Raw genomic sequence first — 9,918 nt, forward strand, 5'->3', positions numbered from 1 at the left:
GCTTCTGTATACTTAAAGAAATTTGGTGGTGTATCAAACAGGTGATCAATTTCATTCATGATAAAAAACAGGTTATCCACCCTATCATACAAATTCTGCCCTGATGCTGGCCCTGTTTCTGCTGAGGTACTGGGCTGTTTTGCAATTTGTGCTGCAGCATGGGCATCAACCCTTTTGATGTAATTTTCCAGGGTAAGCAGTCTTCCTACACTGCTTAATATGCTGGGGAGGCCTCTGTTCTGTAATGCCAGGAATCTGTCCAGGAATTTGTTGATTTCGGTCTGCATGTCCTGTGTTCTCCTCTCCAGTGTTCCAACTAGGCTTCTTAGTGTCAGGACTCTTTTAACTACTGAGATTGTTTCAGTCCTGTTAGTAATTCCCATGGTGCCAGCTGAGAGCTTGTCTTGTTATTTAAAATATTGATCATTCTGCTGGCAGCATCTGGCATGTGGCCAAGGCTTGCTCTTGCTCTGTGTATTTCCTTGTTTGCCTTTGTGATGAGTACTATTTGCTCATCCATAGTCTCAATATACTGCCACTGATTGGTGATGGATCGACCAATGTTGCCCCCAGAGGACTGCTTTTAATTCTGCTGTTACTTTTTCTAGTGCAAGCTCCTTTTCCAGTTCAGCTATTCTCTTTTTTAGAACTTTTATTTCTCTTTCCTTTGCTGCCTCATTCTGCTTGCTTTTGTCAAATCTTTCATTCACCTTAGTCAAAGACCTTTTGACTTCATCAAGCTCTTTCATTTGGGATTCAAGAACTCGGATCTCAGCTTGCAGCTTCTGCATATCCAGACTAGGAGTCTGCTCTGTTGTTGGGTAGTTGTTGCTGTAGATGGTGCTGTAGTTCCTGTCTGCTGAGGAGGAAGAGTAGTTGTTGGAGGGGCTTCTTCAAGATTGATTACTTCCGGAGGGGGCTGGGAAGTTTGGCCCTCTTCTCTCTGTTTTAATGCTGTCTGTAATGCTGCCTTTGCAGCTTCTGATTGTCCTAGCTGGTCTTGAGTCCGAACCAGCTCCTTGTATAAGGATATCATCAAATCCGTAGCATCCTTTTCTAGCCTTTGCTGAGCAACTTCTTCATCTGTTTGAGGATGGATGGTGGCTGGGAGCTTGATTTTCCTCCTTAAGGCAGCCATGTCTTGATCCCTTATCTTCAACAGTTCCTGGATACCTTTAACATCTTTAGGATCATGTCCTATTTCTATAATTACATCCTCCAAGGACTTGATTCTGTTGTCCTTGGCTTGTGATGATGCTCTCTCCAATTCCAGCTGAGAGGCTGTATTATCAAGGCTGCTCTTCAATTTGTAGTTTTCCAATGTTTCATCTGCCAAGGAGGCATACACCATTTCACCAGTTTGTTTATGCAGTTCGATTTTATCCATAGGGTGTATATCTTTGGCCAGAACCTCCATGTTGGTCCTTAGGTAATCCGAGGTAGATTGGGGGTGCAGAGTTGTGGGCATGAAGTGACTCATGATCATTTTGCCTTCACTTACATCAAAGGCAGACATGAGTCTTTGCTGATTGGTGGGAGCCAGGTTCAGCAAATGATTGTACAGCTGTACTTTAATAGGATCACTCCTCCTTTTAATGTCGATAAACTGCTGTTTGATGCTTACCTGTCCTCTTTGTGCTGGCTGGAGGAGCTGACCTCCCTCCCATAGCTCTATCATGTTCATGCTGGAATGAACTGGCTGATACTTCTCGGCTGGGTGGGCCCATGCCCGATGCTTGTCTTATTGCCTCATCATCTTCTGGGAAGTCATTCAACCTTTGCCTTTTCTCTCCCTGATTGATGGATGAAGTCAGGGAGTCTCTCTATCTCTTTTCCTGGTTAAGTCCTCCTTTTGTGGGGTTTGGAGGACCGATGTATCAAAGGTAGTTTCTGCCCTAGGAGGCACTATATTCTGAGCCTGTTGCTCAGTGGAACTAGGAGTGTCAATCACCCTTTCTTGCTGCAAGGGTTGCTGTTCCTTAAGTGGCACTTCTTCTTGCTGCTGCCCTTGTTCCTGCTGTTCCATCTCTTCTTGCTGTTGTAGCAATGTTTCCACTTGTTCTTCTGTCAATGGAGGTGGCTGTTCCACCTGTTTCCCTTTATCTTTACTTGCTGTCTGCGTGTTCTTCCCGGCAGCTTGCTGCTGTGTTGTTGATGATGTAGTAGCTGCTCCAAGCTGTCTTCTGTATGAATGAGGAACCTGTCCACAATTTTCCAAGTCAGCTTGCTTTTGTATATTTCTAGCTTCTCTTTCTAGAAGCTCTTCAGCAGTTATTTCTTCTTCTAAGGTACCTCTTCCCAGCTTATGCATTGGCATACTGTTCAATCTCAGGTTGTCTCTTGTGTGCATAACCACCCAATTTGTATTTTATCCTCCTGAGGGAGACAAAATGATTGGGGTCATAGGGTATCCATTCAAAACTAGTTTGCAGTCTGAGGCCTTCCAGGATAGTGTTTGCCTCTTTCCATCCCTCCTCTTTTCTGTTATATAGGAAAGGACCCAGCTGGCTCCTCACCTTTAGCTGTGACTTCTTGTTCTTGCTCTGAAAATGCAGGTAGTCTGAGTTGCCAAACTGTCTGAAATATTCCAAGGCAAAAAGCCTCATGGGGACATACCTTGGCAATCTAAAAGGTGTCAACTCACAGCCATATATTCTGATGACTGTGTGGTTTTGGTAGAGGTACCAATTACCAATGCTGTAGGTTTTGTTTAGGTGAAGAACTCTCTTCATATCATCAGTTAGCCTTGGAGGAGGAACACCATGCAATACTGTCAAGGCTGGATAAATGAATAAGTCAATGAACTCATTGTATGTGTAAGGTGACACAGATGTATAGTGAAAGACAGAGGTCCAGAACACCACTGATCTTGGATTTCCTTGGCATTGAGTTGCTTCAAAGGAAAAGAGAAGGTAGCTGGTTGATAAAACAAGAAGAGGTGGTATATGTATGAGGTATACCTGAATAGTCTTTCTCTCTTCAAGTTCATAAACTGGTCATGGATTTTATCTGCAATGTATGTAGCATAATCATAATGCACAGCTGGGGGCTTACCAGGAGAGAATAGAGACAGCATTGCTATTATGGTTTCATCCACATCTTCCATTCCCTTGAATCCTAGGGCATAGCTGATCAAATCCACTAACATCCTGCCCAATTCATTCAAGTACTGATATCCAATAGGAGGAGTTCTGACTGATTCAGAGCCTGGTTTTACAAACAACTGATTGATTTTAATGATTTGGTCAATTGACAGCTTGCTCCCTTTCTTTATCAAATTCTGCATATTGAGGGGGGTCAATTGCTTGGCAGTATGGAAGTGCAGCATCTCATTAATACTCTCTGGGTGATCTGGAACAGGACTAGCCTGTGGGGCTGATGACAGCTCTTTGGTTTGGGTCATAGCATTCCTGGCAGCTGTATATCAACTCTGGCATAGGATTTACCTGGGGGAGGTTGTAGATTGGCAGGTTTGAGTCCCAAATCCCCAAGATGTCTGCTCCACTCAGGTGCTGGGCTTTCAACTCATTCAGCATCTGGATATTGTATTTGGAGCCCATAAGAAACCAGTCCAGCATTTGGTAATCCATATCTCCCAGGGCTTTCCACTCCAATTCCTGGTGAGGGGCATTGAGGGCTTGATGTTGAGAGCAATGGGAGTCTCCATGATCTTCTTCAAAGTTCAACAATTGTAGGTGGATGGTTTAATGGAAGCAACACAGAATAGAAGTGATTTTCTGTAAAAACAGTTTGTATCTCAGATACCAGAGGAGGAATTTACACAACAGCAGTTGAAATACTGTTTGTTTCAGGAGCAGGGCTTCTCTATGGTCTCACTATGTCCTCTTTTAGCGGGTGAATTGAGTTTAACAAGAAATTTGCCGGGAATACGCAGTGAATGTTGTTTTTGAGCGAAATTACAGGTATTAAGGCTCGGCTGATGTTTTTGGACTTCACAGTTGCAAATGTGGATGTGCAGAGGGAAATGGCCGGTGAAAATATAATTTTTAAGGTCTCCTTAGCCCTCTGAGTAACTTTAATTTCAATAACAGGCGTATGGAGGGCACAAACGGTAAATACCTGTTAATTGACGAACAGAGGTCGCATAGGCGTGCACGGTTGGAGCTCTGGAGGTCGCCTTGGTTAACTGAGCAGGTTGGCGAAAATTTGGACGTAAACGCCATGCAGAGCCGAAGTAGCGACAGGAGTAAAAAGTGAGAAAAACACGGTTTTTTTGGGTTAATATGGACCTTTTTACCATTTTGGCGCTTTTTAGTGATGACGTCAGCATGACGTCATTGGTGGGTCAAGGTCAAGTGACGTCAGCTGACGTCATCGGGTGACGTGGCGGTAAGCTATTGGTCCATGGGGGCGATGAGGTGGCAGCCATGTCATCAGCGAGGTGGACCAATCAACGGCAAAAGGATAAGCAGAAATGACGTGGCGATATGACATAGGAGGGCAGCTGGCGGTAGGACCGTAGCGGTTACGGTTAAGGCTAGCCGCTACGGTCTCTCGGGCGGTTTGGGTACGGCGCTGAAAGTGTCAGGCCCGGCTCCGAGAGCCCTTATTGTTTGACGCGTGGCCTGCCCTGACGTGACGCAACGTCACTTCACTTTCTCGGGCGGTAAAGGACCACCATGGGGGCCGCTCCGATATTGCTGTGGATCGTCGGATCCTCGGGACCTGATCCGACGGTGGGCGGAGCAACAACGTGCTCGGAGTATATGCGCGGGCGGAAAACTTTGGGTTGTGGGTTTTTTGATGGTTTTTCAATGTTTTTCCATTAAAACAAACTATGCGCGCTAACCTTTTGGAAATGTGCCAGAGGCGGGCTTTTTTAGACTTTGGGTAATTTTTGCAAAGGATTTAAGGGTAAAAGAGGGTTTATATAGGGTTTTTCAATGCAAATGGTGGTTTGAGGAGCAAGTTGGCTTGTAGCAAGGGGGAATGGGACGTGATAGGTTCACCAAGGTGACCAGAGGTCACTTTGGTTCCTTTTGAAGAACATATGGCTATAATGCCAAGGGGAGGAGTATTTATAGAATTTGGGGCTTTATACACCATAGTGTTAATATTATTAGGGGAAGGGTAAGATAGGGAGCTATATAGTAGAATTAGAGGTTAATATGAATGAGGGAGCAAATGAAGGGGATCTCACTGAGTTTATCTGAAATTGATTTAGTTTTGAGAGTAGCAAAAAATGAAAAGATCTTAGACAAAAATGTGGCTTTGTTGTGAACAAGAACCACCATAAAACCATGATCTTTCTCCATGAATCTCAGCTGAAAAGGGAATGTTAATAATGGAGAAAGGGGAGGGGGAGGGTTAGTCATGCTCCTTGCTGCAATTTGATGGAATTAACCACTTTGTCCATTGATAGATTTTGCCTTGGCAATACATCTTTTGACATATGTGCAATGGTGAAAATGCCCTTTCTGCAACCACAACTACTTACCCAGCTATTTTCCTAGCATTTTTTGTTTCTCTCCATTGGAGGGTGCACTTGGACTTGCAAACCCTTACTTGCCTTTTCTTTTCTTTGGCTTTTTCTTTATTCTTTTCTATCTATTTCTACCCTTATCTCTTCCAAGGTCCCAGATTAGGCTGTTGGGATCCTTTTCTTCTCTACCTAAACTAGTTGTCTGCCAAGATTAAGCAGTTTGGACAGACTCCTTTCTCTATCTACAACACAAAAATTTAAACATGGCATGATCCAGATTAACTTTTGGATCATCCATCAAAATTGGAATAAGGTCATCAATATTTGAAACACTTTACACACCCTCTTGTTCTCTAGGAAATATGGGATCTTTGTGATATCAAAGCAGAGCATATTTGGACTTTCCTTGGCCAATCATGAAATATGAAACCTATTGGTATAGGTATCCAACAGTGGCTCCACATGGGATGGTTTTTCTTTTGAAAGACCAAGAACAGCAGGTCAGATTGCCTTGTTCTTTGACTGCCCATCTCAATCTTGAAATTTCGCTGCTTTGATGTATCAAAATGTGTGCATCCTTTTTGAAAACCTCTGATCCTATTGCCTCTTGCTGGTTGGTGAATCACTTGGAAAACTGATTTTACAATCTAAAACAGAAACTATATGTACATCCGCATATATACAATGAATCTGATGTTGCATTCATGGGAAATAATCAAAAAAATGCTTCAGCATCCTGCCATTGCAGGACCTTCATCCAAGTCAGTTTCAGTCAGACTTTTTAAAGGAAGTAAGTGTTGTTACCTTGTACTGCTTGGACAGCAAATGGTCCTCTCCATAAAGAGTCAAACTTTTCCATGTTTCTTTCTCCTCTCTTCTTGCATCCCACTTTAAGACTTTGTCCCCCACATTGAAATCTTCTGCTTTTGGTTCTCCTATCAAAGGCCTTTTTTTCAATTTTTTTCTTTAATATCTGCACTCTGCTGAAAACTTGTTCTCTAGTTTGCTGTAAACAGATTATCTGATTGATCCTCCTTTGCATATCATTTGGCTCTGCTTGACTTTCTTGCAGAAGCTTCATAACCGGTACTCCTAGTGATGAAGGAAATCTGGCTTCTAATCCATAGACTAACTCATATGGGCTGGTCCCAATTGATCTTTTGGTTGTTAGTCTATCTGCCCATAAAAGCATTTACTAGTTTTTTATGCCAGTTCTTTTTATTCTCTTCCAGCACTTTCTTTATGATATTTATTAAACTTTTGTTTGATGATTCAGCAAGACCATTTCCTTGAGGATAGTAAGCATAGAATAATGGCCCAAAAGTAATGTGAAATTTATGGCAAAGGTTCACCATTTTCTTGGATCTGAAGGCAGCAGCATTGTCTGTTATTATCTTGTCTGGACAGCCAAATCTAGCCAGTATATGTTTTCCAAAAAACTGAATAATTACTGAATCATTTGCTTGTCTGCAGGGGCAGCTTCAATCCACTTGTGAAGTAGTCTGTTGCTTTAAAATCCATCTGTGTTGTCCTGAAGATGAGGGGTGAATTTCCCCAATGAAATCCAAGCCCCATTGTTGGAAGGGTCTTTCTGTTGCAATGGGCTTCAAGGAAGTGGCAGCAACTGTCTTTTGCCTTCAAACAGTTGGCATTTGTGGCATGAGGTTGTAAATTTCTTAACATCAGAGAACATGGTGGCCAGTAATAACCAGCCCTCAATATCTTGTCCACAGTGGACTTCCAGTACAAATGTCCACCACAGTCTCCAGCATGGAAATCTTGCATGATATTGTTAGTTTCATTCTCTATTAGACAGTGCAAGCAATATACCTTCATGGTTTTTCCAAAGTAAATTTCCATCTATCACACAAAATCTAGATGTTTTCATTTTTAGGAACCTACACTTAGTTCTGGACAGTCCTGGGGGAGCACACAGGTTTTGTAACACATAGCAGATATCAGAGTACCAAGGAGATTGTTCAAAGGCTAGATTGATCTTTGGAGTCGCCAGCTCTGTTTTCACTGTCCAGTTGGTTGATATCTAAGGCTTGGAAATTTGCTTCTGTCCATTAATTTGGCCAAACCTTGCCCTTTTATCAGCTTAGTAGGTTTTATTTCAATGTCAAATTCTAGTATATTGGCAATCCATTTTCCTCTCCTACCCTCTAAGTTTTCTTGGGTGAGAATGTCTTTGACAATAGGACTTGGTACATAAGCCACAACATGGGAGTAAAGGATGTAAATCCTAAAGTCTTTAATAGCTTTGATCAAAGCATAGGCTTGCTTCTCCATAATTGATACTTTAGAGGGCATCTCTAAGAGCTCTGCTGAAAAAGGCAATAGGCTTCTCATTCCCTTGGTCATCTTTCTGTAATAAAAACAGCAGCAATAGTATGTTGGGAGGCAAAAGAGAAAATGATAAAGTCCTCTGTCAAACTGAGGATTGGTTTAACACTGGGGTTTGAGTCAAGGCCCAATTTTATACTTTCAAAGGCTGTTTTGCTTCAACAGTCCATTTGACCTTTGAATCTTTCTTTAGCATATTGTTTAGTAATCTGATTAATTCTGCTAAATTAGGGATAAACCTTCTTAAAAGTTGATTTTCCCTAAGAATCCTTGCAATTCCTTGACATTCCTTGGGTGAGGCATTTAGGATAGCTTGTATCCTATCTGGATCAATTCTTATGCCATCTTTTGAAATAATGTGTCCTAAGAGTTTCCCTTCTTCCAAGCCAAATAATGACTTCTTGGGGTTTAAGGAAATGCCATAATTTCCTGCATGTTATGAAAATCTCTCAAATGTTTCAAGTGTTCTTGGTCAGATTTTGAAAAGGGTGTAAGATCATCTAAGTAAATGACCAAGAAGTCATGAATCTCTTTTGCAAAAGCAATGTCCATTGCTCTTTGAAACGTTGCCCCTGCGTTTTTTCAATCCAAAGGGCATTTTCACATACTTGAAAGTCCCCATGGGGTTGTAAATGCAGTTTTGTCTTGATCATCAGGTGTACTAGGATTTGATTGAAGCCTGAGAATCCATCAAGCAATGATATCCTTGAAGCCCCTACACACTTTTGAAGAATGTGATCCATTTTGGGTAAAGGGTAGTTATCTTTGAGTGATACTTGATTCAAATTCCTTAAGTCTACACAAAGTCTAATCTCACCAGTTTTCTTCTTTCTTGTAGGGACCAAATTTGAAATCCACTCAGAGAACCTGATTGGTGCTATGATACCAGCTTTGAACATTTTATGTAATTCTTTCTCAATGGAAGGAAGGAGCACAGGATTGATCCTTCTCAATTTCTGTTTGAATGGTTTTTGATTAGGCTTGAGGGGAATGGTGTGCTGGATGACAGAAGTAATCATAGGACTTTAGATCCCATAACCCCAAGCAAAAACATCTTGAAAACTCTTTAAAGAGGTCAATGTATTTGGGTTTTTGATCAGGGGGCAAAGAGGCAGATAGCTTTATTATTTTAGGCTTGTCAGTAGTACAATGTTGCATTCTTCAACTGTTGCATCTAATGGCTGCATCTTTGGTTTCCTGGGGACATCATTTGAATCAAAAATGTCCTCTAGTGGGGTTAGGCCTATGGAAGGAAATTGTCTTTGAGTTGTATGATTTCAGCTCAGCGTTGCTCATCTCTTCACAGTCAATTTGGTGAATTTGCTGAATGTTTTCATTGCTGAAAATGGTTGGACTCAGTAATTGTTTTGCTGTTCTAGGTGATATTGGGTGAGCAGACTGTTGAAACTGTATTTGTGATGGACTTGCTTCAATATTTGTGATTGACTTGCTGACTCATATTTGTGATTGACTTGCTCCATCAATATCAATATTTAATCCTGTGAACTCTTGTTGCAAAGTTAAGAAATTGTTTATTTTGCATGTCATCCTCAAATACTTGCCATTCTTCTGACATTGTTTGGAATAGAGGGTCTGTATTTGACCTCGGCTTGAAACAGTTATTGGGTTCTATGGGAATTTGAAGGTGCTGGCAAACGTTGCCAAGCTGTGTGCATGGAGATTGTGGCCCCTTGAAATTTTCGTGATAACACACTCAGAGAAGGTCTCTAATATTTCAATTACAGCAGATCTTGTAACCTCAATCTTTTGTCATTGGTGACAAAGTTTCCCTTTACTTGTTGAATACTAGATCAGAGTCTCCCATGATGGAGATTTAGGAGCTTGTAGTGAATTTGCTAGCTTTAGGCCCAGGCAACAGAGCTTCGTATTCTGCCATATTGTTAGTGCATCTAAAATTCAATCTATAAGCCCTGCCTTGCTCTGCATAGTCTTTCTCTTTGTTATGTATCCACACTCCAGCTCCTGCCCCTACTTGTTAACTGAGCCATCAAATTCTAGGACCCACAGGATGTCTTGCTGAACAGGAGATTTAAAATTCTGTTTGATGGATGGCAATGTGAGCATGAGTTGGGGTTTCTTTTCCCATTTGTTTTCTAGGACAATTTCCA

This window comes from Pinus tabuliformis, chromosome 7 (assembly GCF_031772625.1).
Source record: "Pinus tabuliformis cultivar Carrire ecotype Pingquan chromosome 7, CPIR1, whole genome shotgun sequence".
NCBI classification, from domain to species: domain Eukaryota; kingdom Viridiplantae; phylum Streptophyta; class Pinopsida; order Pinales; family Pinaceae; genus Pinus; species Pinus tabuliformis.